General features: G+C 45.7%; 1 long non-coding RNA gene across 1 annotated transcript; it reads left to right on the plus strand.

The window, feature by feature from the left end:
* Positions 1-14,126: 14,126 nt before the first annotated feature.
* On the plus strand, positions 14,127-14,997 carry LOC148398546 (uncharacterized). Its single transcript, XR_015857883.1, has 3 exons — positions 14,127-14,305; positions 14,564-14,757; positions 14,882-14,997. It is a non-coding gene; the product is annotated as an uncharacterized LOC148398546 (long non-coding RNA).
* Positions 14,998-15,365: the final 368 nt, after the last annotated feature.

Below are 15,365 nucleotides of genomic sequence, written 5' to 3' on the forward strand. Positions count from 1 at the left end.
GTCCTCTTCCCATTAAATAAATCAGAAAAGTCTGTCTTGTAACCAGTCCTCTTCAAACAAGTAAAGTCTGCCCATTTTGTGCCGTAGATTTTGTGTCTATGCCTAGTATTTAAACAAAATCATAATTTAAACGACTTCTTTCCTTCATTCACTTTGGAAATTTGGAATTGCAGCAAATCGAATTTTGGCAGGGAACAAAAATAGATCAATTAAACTAAATAAGTCTTCTTCCCATTAAATAAATTAAAAAAGTCTGTCTTGTAACCAGTCCTTTTCAAACAAGTAAAGTCTGCCCATTTTGTGCCGTCGATTTTGTGTTAATGCCTAGTATTTATACAAAATCATAATTTAAAGGACTTCATTCCTTCATTCACTTTGGAAATTTGGAATTGCAGCACATCAAATTTTGCCTGGGAAGAAAAGTAGATTAAATAAATTTAATAAGTCTTACTACTTCCCATTAAATAAATTAAATACGTCTTACTTGTTCCCACTCCTTTTCAAAACAGTAGTTTAAAACGAGGGCCCTTCACTCAATCTTTAACCTCAACCCCGCACGTTGTGTTGTATCTGTGAATGTTGGTTGTGGCCAAATGATAGTTTTCTTTCATTCGTTTAGGTTCCAAGAAAACTTGATGTAACTCTACTTTTAACTGCCGTTTCAGATAAGCGGGTATTACGTCGCAGTCAAATGCCGCGGATATGACGTAATTGCCCGAACCTCCGCCAAAATTCAAATCTGTTGGCGCGATGGCCGTGAGCCACTGAGCAGCGACGATTATCAACAGAAATATCTTTATTTTCTGCTTGCAACTGGACCGTCTAGAGCGTACACGGTAAGTAACACTCATTGTGTTTAAGGAGATTTACGTTTGTAATAGCAGAAGTGTAGCCGCGTTGCGTTGTACGTGTGAAAATTGGTCGAGGCGAAATGTTAATGTTTAATTTCATTCCTTTAGGTTCCACGGTGTTTGTTGGCTGCAAGTTTTCCACTGCAAGAAGAGGCTCGTATCATTGACCAGGAGCGAGCTACAATGGTGAGTAGCCATAACATTTATGTTAAACACTTCCTATTTCATGTCTAACAGTACTTGATTTAACAAATAACCATAAATAAATACAGTGTGGGCACTGAAGTTAACATATGTGATTATACTGCCTAATCTGTCACGGAGTAGATTGTTGCAAAGTAATATAAGATCCAAAGTTGTAATTCAGAATAGTTTTCAAAAGAAGGCCATTAGAATTATATACAAGTCTGATTACCCTGAACAAGCTATTAATTAAATCACAAATTCTTCAATTCAAAGATTTGGTAGATTATCAGACAAATAATGTCTAACAGTAATTGATTTAACACATCACGATAAGTAGATTGAGTGTGGGCACTCTCAAGTTAACATATGTGATTATACTGCCTAATCTGTTACAGAGTATGTTGTTGCCAAGTAATGTAGAATAGATCCAAAGTAGTAATCCAGAATAGTTTTGAAGAGGCCATTAGAATGATAAACAAATCTGATTACCTTGAACATAATAACAAGCTAAGTGTTTAATATGTCCTATGAAGTCAAAATTGGGCACCATCATGTGGTGAAATTTGGAATTGCATCACATCCAATTTTGCCTGGGAACAAACAGATTACATAAATCTTAGTTTTGAATAAGCCACTCCTTCTCAAACAAGTAAACTCTGCCCATTTTGCGCAGTAGATGTTCTGTTAATATCTAGTATTTATACAAAGTCATAATTTAAATTGCTTTCAACCTTCATTCATCGGTTCAACCAACATTACTCGCTCTTATTACCAACTTGTATTGATTTAACTAAGCGTTTAATACTTCCTATCAGGTCTCAAATCGAGATTTGGCAAAATACAATTTCAGCAAATCCAATTTTGCCAGGGAACAAAAATAGATTAAATAAACTAAATAAGTCCTCTTCCCATTAAATAAATCAGAAAAGTCTGTCTTGTAACCAGTCCTCTTCAAACAAGTAAAGTCTGCCCATTTTGTGCCGTAGATTTTGTGTCTATGCCTAGTATTTAAACAAAATCATAATTTAAACGACTTCTTTCCTTCATTCACTTTGGAAATTTGGAATTGCAGCAAATCGAATTTTGGCAGGGAACAAAAATAGATCAATTAAACTAAATAAGTCTTCTTCCCATTAAATAAATTAAAAAAGTCTGTCTTGTAACCAGTCCTTTTCAAACAAGTAAAGTCTGCCCATTTTGTGCCGTCGATTTTGTGTTAATGCCTAGTATTTATACAAAATCATAATTTAAAGGACTTCATTCCTTCATTCACTTTGGAAATTTGGAATTGCAGCACATCAAATTTTGCCTGGGAAGAAAAGTAGATTAAATAAATTTAATAAGTCTTACTACTTCCCATTAAATAAATTAAATACGTCTTACTTGTTCCCACTCCTTTTCAAAACAGTAGTTTAAAACGAGGGCCCTTCACTCAATCTTTAACCCCAACCCCGCACGTTGTGTTGTATCTGTGAATGTTGGTTGTGGCCAAATGATAGTTTTCTTTCATTCGTTTAGGTTCCAAGAAAACTTGATGTAACTCTACTTTTAACTGCCGTTTCAGATAAGCGGGTATTACGTCGCAGTCATGTGCCGTGGATATGACGTAATTGCCCGAACCTCCGCCAAAATTCAAATCTGTTGGCGCGATGGCCGTGAGCCACTGAGCAGCGACGATTATCAACAGAAATATCTTTATTTTCTGCTTGCAACTGGACCGTCTAGAGCGTACACGGTAAGTAACACTCATTGTGTTTAAGGAGATTTACGTTTGTAATAGCAGAAGTGTAGCCGCGTTGCGTTGTACGTGTGAAAATTGGTCGAGGCGAAATGTTAATGTTTAATTTCATTCCTTTAGGTTCCACGGTGTTTGTTGGCTGCAAGTTTTCCACTGCAAGAAGAGGCTCGTATCATTGACCAGGAGCGAGCTACAATGGTGAGTAGCCATAACATTTATGTTAAACACTTCCTATTTCATGTCTAACAGTACTTGATTTAACAAATAACCATAAATAAATACAGTGTGGGCACTGAAGTTAACATATGTGATTATACTGCCTAATCTGTCACGGAGTAGATTGTTGCAAAGTAATATAAGATCCAAAGTTGTAATTCAGAATAGTTTTCAAAAGAAGGCCATTAGAATTATATACAAGTCTGATTACCCTTAACATAACAACAAGCTATTAATTAAATCACAAATTCTTCAATTCAAAGATTTGGTAGATTATCAGACAAATAATGTCTAACAGTAATTGATTTAACACATCACGATAAGTAGATTGAGTGTGGGCACTCTCAAGTTAACAGATATGATTATACTGCCTAATCTGTTACAGAGTATGTTGTTGCCAAGTAATGTAGAATAGATCCAAAGTACTAATCCAGAATAGTTTTGAAGAGGCCATTAGAATAATAAACAAATCTGATTACCTTGAACATAATAACAAGCTAAGTGTTTAATATGTCCTATGAAGTCAAAATTGGGCACCATCATGTGGTGAAATTTGGAATTTCATCACATCCAATTTTGCCTGGGAACAAACAGATTAAATAAATCTTAGTTTTGAATAAGCCACTCCTTCTCAAACAAGTAAACTCTGCCCATTTCGCGCAGTAGATGTTCTGTTAATATCTAGTATTTATACAAAGTCATAATTTAAATTGCTTTCAACCTTCATTCATCGGTTCAACCAACATTACTCGCTCTTATTACCAACTTGTATTGATTTAACTAAGCGTTTAATACTTCCTATCAGGTCTCAAGGCAAGATTTGGCAAAATACAATTTCAGCAAATCCAATTTTGCCAGGGAACAAAAATAGATTAAATAAACTAAATAAGTCTTCTTCCCATTAAATAAATCAGAAAAGTCTGTCTTGTAACCAGTCCTCTTCAAACAAGTAAAGTCTGCCCATTTTGTGCCGTAGATTTTGTGTCTATGCCTAGTATTTAAACAAAATCATAATTTAAACGACTTCTTTCCTTCATTCACTTTGGAAATTTGGAATTGCAGCAAATCGAATTTTGCCAGGGAACAAAAATAGATCAATTAAACTAAATAAGTCTTCTTCCCATTAAATAAATTAAAAAAGTCTGTCTTGTAACCAGTCCTTTTCAAACAAGTAAAGTCTGCCCATTTTGTGCCGTCGATTTTGTGTTAATGCCTAGTATTTATACAAAATCATAATTTAAAGGACTTCATTCCTTCATTCACTTTGGAAATTTGGAATTGCAGCACATCAAATTTTGCCTGGGAAGAAAAGTAGATTAAATAAATTTAATAAGTCTTACTACTTCCCATTAAATAAATTAAATACGTCTTACTTGTTCCCACTCCTTTACAAAAAAGTAGTTTAAAACGAGGTCCCTTCACTCAACCTTTAACCCTATTTATTCACCTTCTAGGCTAAGTGTTAAAGGCTAAGTGTTAAAGGCTAAGTGTTAAAGGCTAAGTGTTAGAGGCTAAGTGCCAGAGGCTAGGCGCCAGAGGCGAGTTTTTGTGGGCTGAAGTTTTAGTGGGGTTAGTGTGAATACAATCCAAAAGAATACAACAGAATACAATACAATAGAATATAATACATAGATTAAATTCAATAGCTCTTACTACTTCCCATTAAATAAATTAAATACGTCTTACTTGTTCCCAATCCTTTTCAAAAAAGCACATCAAATTTTGCCTGGGAAGAAAAGTAGATTAAATAAATTTAATAAGTCTTACTACTTCCCATTAAATAAATTAAATACGTCTTACTTGTTCCCACTCCTTTTCAAAACAGTAGTTTAAAACGAGGGCCCTTCACTCAACCTTTAAGCTCAACCCCGCACGTCACATTGTGTTGTATCTGTGAATGTTGGTTGTGGCCAAATGATAGTTTTCTTTCATTCGTTTAGGTTCCACGGTGTTTGTTGGCTATGTTTTCCACTGTCAGAAGGATGAAAATACAAAGTACAACGCTTGGACGTGGGCGAAGACGTCACCGGTGAGTCCTTCCTTCCTATTTATTTACCTTCTAGATGCTAGAGGCTAAGTGTTAGAGGCTAAGTGTTAGAGGCTAAGTGTTAAACACAATACGAACAACACAACGATACTGCACTGAACAACACGATACCGCACTGAGAAACACGATACCGCACTGAACAACACGATACCGCACTGAACAACACCATGCCGCACTGAACACCATGCCACACTGAACAACACCATCCCGCACTGAACAACACCATGCCGCACTAAACAACACCATGCCGCACTGAACAACACCATGCCTCACTGAACGACACCATGCCGCACTGAAAGACACCATGCCGCACTGAACGACACCATGCCGCACTGAAAGACACCATCCCGCACTGAACACCATGCCGCACTGAACAACACCATCCTGCACTGAACAACACCATCCCGCACTGAACAACACCATGCCGCACTGAACAACATTATGCCGCACTGAACATTATGCCGCACTGAACAACACCATGCCGCACTGAACAACACCATGCCGCACTGAACAACATTATGCCGCACTGAACAACACCATGCCGCACTGAACAACACCATGCCGCACTGACCAACACCATGCCGCACTGAACAACATTATGCCGCACTGAACAACACCATGCCGCACTGAACAACACCATCCTGCACTGAACAACACCATTCCGCATTGAACACCATGCCGCACTGAACAACACCATCCCGCACTGAACAACACCATCCCGCACTGAACAACACCATGCCGCACTGAACAACATTATGCCGCACTGAACAACATTATGCCGCACTGAACAACACCATGCCGCACTGAACAACACCATGCCGCACTGAACAACACCATGCCGCACTGAACAACATTATAACGCACTGAACAACACCATCCCGCACTGAACAACACCATGCCGCACTAAACAACATTATGCCGCACTGAACAACATTATGCCGAAATGAACAACACCATGCCGCACTGAACAACACCATGCCGCACTGAACAACACCATCCTGCACTGAACAACACCATCCCGCACTGAACAACACCATGCCGCACTGAACAACACCATGCCGCACTGAACAACACCATGCCGCAATGAACAACACCATCCCGCACTGAACAACATTATGCCGCACTGAACAACATTATGCCGCACTGAACAACATTATGCCGCACTGAACAACACCATGCCGCACTGAACAACACCATCCTGCACTGAACAACACCATCCCGCACTGAACAACACCATGCCGCACTGAACAACATTATGGCGCACTGACCAACATTATGCCGCACTGAACAACACCATGCCGCACTGAACAACACCATGCCGCACTGAACAACATCATGCCGCAATGAACAACACCATCCCGCACTGAACAACACCATGCCGCACTGAGCAACACCATGCCGCACTGAACAACACCATCCTGCACTGAACAACACCATGCCGCACTGAACAACACCATTCCGCACTGAACAACACCATGCCGCACTGAACAACATTACGCCGCACTGAACAACACCATGCCGCACTGAACAACACCATGCCGCACTGAACAACACCATGCTGCACTGAACAACATTATGCTGCACTGAACAACACGATCCTGCATTGAACAACACCATGCCGCACTGAACAACACCATCCTGCACTGAACAACACCATCCTGCACTGAACAACACCACCCCGCACTGAACAACACGATCCCGCATTGAACACCATCCCGCACTGAACAACACCATGCCGCACTGAACAACACCATTCCGCACTGAACAACACCATGCCGCACTGAACAACACCATGCCGCACTGAACAACACCATGCCGCACTGAACAACACCATGCCGCACTGAACAACATTATGCCGCACTGAACAACACCATGCCGCACTGAACAACACCATCCCGCACTGAACAACACCATGCCGCATTGAACAACACCATGCCGCACTGAACAACACCATCCTGCACTGAACAACACCATCCCGCACTAAACAACACCATGCCGCACTGAACAACATTATGGCGCACTGGACAACATTATGCCGCACTGAACAACACCATGCCGCACTGAACAACACCATGCCGCACTGAACAACACCATGCCGCACTGAACAACACCATGCCGCACTGAACAACATTATGCCGCACTGAACAACACCATGCCGCACTGAACAACACCATGCCGCACTGAACAACACCATGCCGCATTGAACAACACCATCCTGCACTGAACAACACCATGCCGCACTGAACAACACCATGCCGCACTGAACAACACCATTCCGCACTGAACAACACCATGCCGCACTGAACGACACCATCCTGCACTGAACGACACCATCCCGCACTGAACAACACCATGCCGCATTAAACAACACCATGCCGCACTGAACAACACCATCCTGCACTGAACAACACCATGCCGCACTGAACAACACCATGCCGCACTGAACAACACCATGCCGCACTGAACAACATTATGCCGCACTGAACAACATTATGCCGCACTGAACAACATTATGTCGCACTGAACAACACCATGCCGCACTGAACAACACCATGCTGCACTGAACAACATTATGCCGCACTGAACAACACGATCCCGCATTGAACAACACCATCCCGCAGTGAACAACACCATGCCGCATTGAACAACACCATGCCGCACTGAACAACACCATGCTGCACTGAACAACATTATGCTGCACTGAACAACACGATCCTGCATTGAACAACACCATGCCGCACTGAACAACACCATCCTGCACTGAACAACACCATGCCGCACTGAACAACACCATGCCGCACTGAACAACATTACGCCGCACTGAAAAACACCACGCCGCACTGAACAACACCATCCCGCACTGAACAACACCATGCCGCATTGAACAACACCATGCCGCACTGAACAACACCATGCTGCACTGAACAACATTATGCTGCACTGAACAACACGATCCTGCATTGAACAACACCATGCCGCACTGAACAACACCATCCTGCACTGAACAACACCATCCTGCACTGAACAACACCACCCCGCACTGAACAACACGATCCCGCATTGAACAACACCATCCCGCACTGAACAACACCATGCCGCACTGAACAACACCATTCCGCACTGAACAACACCATGCCGCACTGAACAACACCATGCCGCACTGAACAACACCATGCCGCACTGAACAACACCATGCCGCACTGAACAACATTATGCCGCACTGAACAACACCATGCCGCACTGAACAACACCATCCCGCACTGAACAACACCATGCCGCATTGAACAACACCATGCCGCACTGAACAACACCATCCTGCACTGAACAACACCATCCCGCACTGAACAACACCATGCCGCACTGAACAACATTATGGCGCACTGGACAACATTATGCCGCACTGAACAACACCATGCCGCACTGAACAACACCATGCCGCACTGAACAACACCATGCCGCACTGAACAACACCATGCCGCACTGAACAACATTATGCCGCACTGAACAACACCATGCCGCACTGAACAACACCATGCCGCACTGAACAACACGATCCCGCATTGAACAACACCATCCTGCACTGAACAACACCATGCCGCACTGAACAACACCATGCCGCACTGAACAACACCATTCCGCACTGAACAACACCATGCCGCACTGAACAACACCATCCTGCACTGAACAACACCATCCCGCACTGAACAACACCATGCCGCATTGAACAACACCATGCCGCACTGAACAACACCATCCTGCACTGAACAACACCATGCCGCACTGAACAACACCATGCCGCACTGAACAACACCATGCCGCACTGAACAACACCATGCCGCACTGAACAACACCATGCTGCACTGAACAACATTATGCCGCACTGAACAACACGATCCCGCATTGAACAACACCATCCCGCAGTGAACAACACCATGCCGCATTGAACAACACCATGCCGCACTGAACAACACCATGCTGCACTGAACAACATTATGCTGCACTGAACAACACGATCCTGCATTGAACAACACCATGCCGCACTGAACAACACCATCCTGCACTGAACAACACCTTTCCACACTGAACAACACCATGCCGCACTGAACAACATTATGCCGCACTGAACAACACCATGCCGCACTGAACAACACCATGCCGCACTGAACAACACCATGCCGCACTGAACAACACCATGCCGCAATGAACAACACCATCCCGCACTGAACAACACCATGCCGCATTGAACAACACCATGCCGCACTGAACAACACCATCCCGCACTGAACAACACCACCCCGCACTGAACAACACGATCCCGCATTGAACAACACCATCCCGGACTGAACAACACCATGCCGCACTGAACAACACCATTCCGCACTGAACAACACCATGCCGCACTGAACAACACCATGCCGCACTGAACAACACCATGCCGCACTGAACAACACCATGCCGCACTGAACAACATTATGCCGCACTGAACAACACCATGCCGCACTGAACAACACCATCCCGCACTGAACAACACCATGCCGCATTGAACAACACCATGCCGCACTGAACAACACCATCCTGCACTGAACAACACCATCCCGCACTGAACAACACCATGCCGCACTGAACAACATTATGGCGCACTGAACAACATTATGCCGCACTGAACAACACCATGCCGCACTGAACAACACCATGCCGCACTGAACAACACCATGCCGCACTGAACAACATTATGCCGCACTGAACAACATTATGCCGCACTGAACAACACCATGCCGCACTGAACAACACCATGCCGCACTGAACAACACCATGCCGCACTGAACAACACGACGTCGCACTGAACAACACGACGCCGCACAGAACAACACGACGCCGCACAGAATAACACAATACCGCACAGAACAACACAATACCGCACAAACAGTTTTAGATAATATTACGTCGCAGTCATGTGACGCGGACATGACGTCAATAGGCGGAACTCACGGCAAAATTATAATCCGTGGGCGTGGCTTGCAACAGGAAGTAGGAAAGCGGCAGTTCTGGAAAACAAGACACAGCTGTTAGTAACACGATGACTAACAAGGCAAATATTTTTGTTTTCAGCTTGCAACTTGACCGTCTAGAGCGTACAAGGTAATTACAACTGTTTTTTTTTAGCCCTGAAAAGCGAGGGAGTGTGGCGTTTGGGAGGAATGTCGAACTCGGCGTCTGCTTCCAGCCACAGACGCCAAATTTCGACGATTATTTCGACTGGTCAACGGTTGTAAATTATTGCGTTGACTAAAAACTTTATTTAACTCTACTCTTAACTTTGCCGTTTCAGATATGCGGGTATTACACCGCGGAAATGACGTCAATAGGCTGAACTCTCGCCAAAATTCAAATCTGTGGGCGCAATGGCCTTGAGCGAGACACCGGATACAAACACGACGATTATCAACAGAAATATCTTTATTTTCCGCTTGCAAGTGGACCGTCTAGAGCGTACACGGTAAGTACAACTCATTGTGTTTAAAAAGATTTACGTTTGTGTAGTTTGCGTTGCGTTGTATCTGTGAATGTTGGTTGAGGCTAAATGTTAATGTTTAATTTCATTCCTTTAGGTTCCACGGTGTTTGTTGGCTGTATGTTTTCCACTGCAAGAAGAGGCTCGTATCATTGACCAGCAGGAGCTACAATGGTGAGTACCCCTTTCGTCTTCCATTTATGTTAAACACTTCCTATTTCATGTCTAACAGTACTCGATTTAACAAATAACCATAAATAAATACAGTGTGGGCAGTCACGTTAACATATGTGATTATCCTGCCTAATATGTTTATCACAAATATGTCACTAATCACTAATATGTTTATTTGTTTATCACAACACCTTTGGACCTTCAGCAATCGATTATTTACCTTCATCTACATAGAGACAGAACGATGGTGTCTTAAACATCTCATTCATTTCACCAAATAACTTCACGCAGGTGGATAACGGCCGTCTCGGTCACGCTATGTTGCGTGATGCAGTTTTGAAGAACCAAATGCATTTATTCAATGAATAAGTCAAGCTAGTTCTATGTTTATGATGTTGTAAGTTACGGTACCGATTGAAGTTGAGTTCGAAGCCAGTGGAAAACAGCGCTGCGTTTGTGCTCTCCAGGTACAAATGTTGTGATCTCTGACTGACGACCGGGCGAGACTCGAGTAAGAGATGTCCAAACGAGCTCCGGCAGGGCGGGCCAAGGCGGAGCGAACGGACGCCCTTCAGGCCGCCAATGACGAGCTGAGAACCAAACTGATGGACGTCCAGTTAGAACTTCAGCAGGAGAAGAACAAGGTGAAAACCTCAACAGACAGACACTGCCTGCCTCCCTGCCTGCCTCCCTGCCTGCCTCCCTGCCTGCCTCCCTCCCTCCCAGTTTTCCCGATGTAGATTAGACATGCGTGTGCCATGACTGTGTCAGCCTACATCAACAAATGCACCGAGGACGTCAGCACCACTAAGAATATCATCACCCGGGGCAACCAACGACCCTGGATGACTGAGGAGGTACGTCAAACGCTACGAGCGCGGAACTCTGCCTTCAAGTCTGGCGACAAGGAGACACTGAGGACAGCGAGAGCCAACTTGAACCGTGCCATCAGGATAGCGAAGCGAGACCGCAGTCGAAAATTTCAGGATCGTTTCCACGACGTCAAAAACATCAGGAGTATGTGGCAAGGCATACGGGCGATTACAGACTACAACTCACCCTCCCCCCCCCCGGTGGGTGTAGTTGATGCTGACTTTCTAAATGGTCTAAATAACTTCTTTGGGAGGTTCGAGGCACTAAACGGCACTCCAGCAGTTAAAACTGTCCCCCATCAGGAAGAGGAGGTACTCTGCCTTGACTCCGCCGATGTGTTGAAGACCCTGAGGAGAGTCAACCCCTGTAAGGCCCCTGGCCCCGACAACATTCCTGGGCGTGTGTTCAGGGAATGTGCAAGTCATCTGGCTGGGGTCATCACAGACATTTTTAACACCTCGCTGGGCCAAGCCACAGTGCCGGCGTGCTTTAAGACTGCCTCCATCATTCCGGTGCCGAAGAAACCTCAAATCACCTCATTTAATGATTACCGGCCTGTTGCACTGACTCCGGTTATGATGAAGTGCTTCGAAAGGCTGCTTAAAGGTCACATCGTTTCCAGACTCCCCCTATTATTTGACCCGTTCCAGTTTGCCGACCGGCAAAACCGCTCCACTCAGGACGCCATCTCCTCCGTTCTTCACCTGAGCCTGGCTCACCTGGAGGAGAAGAACACCCATGTGCGGAGGCTGTTCCTGGACTTCAGCTCAGCGTTTAACACCATCATCCCACAGCATCTGGTAGGAAAATTGGAACACCTGGGCTTCAACACCCCCCTTCGCAACTGGCTGCTAGACTTCCTCACCAACAGACCTCAGTCAGTCCGGGTCGGACAGAACACCTCTGATGTCATCACCCTCAGCACAGGCTCCCTTCAGGGCTGCGTCCTGAGCCCCCTGCTGTGCACCCTGATGACACACGACTGCGTCCTCAGGTTCACCACCAATCACATCGTGAAGTCAGCAGACGACACAACGGTGGTGGGGCTCATCAGAGACAACAACGACCTGGACTACAGAGAGGAGGTGGAGCAGCTGGTGGGCTGGTGCAGAGAAAACAGCCTGATCCTGAATGAGGAGAAGATGAAGGAGATCATCGTCGACTTCAGGAAAAAACAGCCTCACCACGCTCCACTGATCATCAACAGCTCAGCTGTGGAGGTGGTCAGCACCACCAAATTCCTGGGGGTCCACATCACAGAAGACCTCACCTGGACTATGAACACTACGGCACTGGTCAAGAGGGCACAGAAGCGCTTGTACTTCCTGCGGAGGATGAGGAGAGCCCACCTGCCCCCACCCATCATGAGGACGTTCTACAGGAGCACCATAGAGAGCATTCTGACAAGCTGTCTCTCTGTGTGGTGTGGAGGCTGCACCGCCTCCGATTGGAAGAACGTGAGGAGAGTGGTGAGGACAGCAGAGAGGATCATAGGGGCTCCTCTTCCCTCCATTCAGGACATTTCATCTCAGCGCTGCATGTCCCGTGCCCGTAACATCATCAATGACCCATCACACCCCCACCATGGACTGTTCTCCCTGCTGCCCTCTGGGAAGAGGTTTGCAGCATCCGCTGCAGGTCCACCAGGTTCTGCAACAGCTTTTTCCCTGCTGTCATCAGACTGTTGAACACTAGAACTGTTGAGCTCTAAACTGAACTCTGCATCACACATTCACAGAACTGTACTTTATGACACTACGGACCTCTATCTTGCACTATCTCGCACTACCAACTTTACTGAACTTGTATAAACCCTTTAAATAGAAGTTTAATACATGGTTTAGCATTCCTCTGCACACTCTTGAATACTGTTTTGCCTACTTGCACTATTGCATAATTATCACTGCTGCACTTTATACTTATTTTTAATATATATATATATAGTATATATGTATATATATATATTTTCATAGGATATGTTACTTCTATTCAACTGCAATATCACTACTTTGTTGTAAGACGTATGCAACGGAATTTCGTTTTGTATGCACCATGTGCAGACAAGATGACAATAAAGTTTGTCTAAGTCTAAGTCATGTCAGGTCAGCTGTCTGGAGAGAGAGAGAAGTCAGGACCTGCGGGCGGAGCACCACCGTGCCACCGCCGCCATGACGGAACTCAAAAGCAAACTCCATGAGGAGAAGCAGAAAGAGTTAGCCATTACCAGGGAGACATTACTGCGGCAGCATGAAATGGAGCTGATGAGAGTGATCAAAATCAAAGATGGAGAGATCCAGCGACTGAATGCCTTGGTCCTCAGCCTGAGGGACGGCTCCATGGACAAGGTGATCCGCTCTATCCGTGTCTGACTATCCGCACGCCACGTCGGGCTTCGATGCGGCCGCTACCGTATTGTGTAGCTTGTCCCCAGTAAGCGTCGCGGCGCTCCGTTGCGGTCTCAACGGCCCGGTGTGGCGCAATGTCTGCTCAGGTGAGGAGGGGGGGCGCTTTGCTGGCGGAGGTGGAGGAGACGCGGCGGTGTCGGGAGACCGAGCGGTGTCGCCTCCACCAGGAGCGCGGAAGAAGCCCTGGCAGCGGCCCAGCAGGCCTGGCAGTCCCGAGCGGCCGAGCTCCGATCGGCTCATCACCAGCATCGGGAGGAGCTGAGCCGAACCAAGAGAGACTGCGAGAGGGAGATCCGCCGACTGGTAGGACTGATCAGATGCGCGGTGCGTGGCTATGTTCCCAATTTCGTTGTATACCTGCAGTGCAATGACACCTAAGGCATTCTATTCTATTCTATTTCACAAGAAGAAAATGTCCGGTTGCTCGCTTCGCTTTTGTCACAGCAAAGGTGTTCTAGTCGATTCAAGAAAAAAATTGGCCGGTTGCTCTCTTTGTTTTTGTCACAATTCTGGCAAATGAGTTTGCCCGCCTGCCTGAGCGCTCCCCGTTTGTACATCCAGACGGATGAGATCAAGCTGAAAGACAGAGCGGTTAGTGTTTTGGATGAAGCCCTGGGGCCGGCCACGTCCACCGCCTTCAGCTGCAGACTCAGGCTGCCGAGCAGCAGATCGCTGCCCTGAGGGATTCCCAAAGGGCGGGCCTAAACTACCCTGGAAGTGGGGTCAACGCCGCTACTAGCAATCCTCTTCATTGCGTAAGCCACCTCATCACACACTTGCAGTACGCATGACTTAGTTCGTTGCTGGAGGAAGGTAGCACAAAAACAGTTTTGAACTTTGAACGAGTGCTTGTGTGTGTGTGTTGCGGGGCGTTTTCAGTCTCAGGAGGATCGGGACACGCGACGGTTTCATCTGAAAATCGCTGAGCTCAGCGCAGTCATCAGGAAACTGGAGGATCGAAACGCCCTGCTTTCTGAAGAGCGCAATGAACTGGTAATTTATTGACGGCACGCTTGAAGGTTTGCGCTACGTTTGATGCGCGCCATCCAGCGAGGCACCCATTGCGCTTGCTTATTAGTTGAGCGGCGCAGCGAGTCGGTTGCCTGGTAGATGTCTTTTATTGGGAGCCAAAGCCACGATTCCGTTCAAACCGATGCAAAAGGAATGGATACGTTCTGGCCCGCGTGTTGTGCGTCTTTCACATCCCGCACTTCATGCTTGCAGCTAAAGCGACTGAGAGAAACAGAAAGCCAGTTTCTGCCACTCCTGTACAAAAACAAACGCCTGAGCAGGAAGAATGAAGAACTCTCGCTGGTGCTGTGTCGCCTTGAAAACAAAGTGCGCTTTGTCACCCAGGAGAACG

Source organism: Syngnathus floridae, chromosome 4 (assembly GCF_059516105.1).
Source record: "Syngnathus floridae isolate MCC-2025c chromosome 4, RoL_Sflo_1.0, whole genome shotgun sequence".
NCBI classification, from domain to species: domain Eukaryota; kingdom Metazoa; phylum Chordata; class Actinopteri; order Syngnathiformes; family Syngnathidae; genus Syngnathus; species Syngnathus floridae.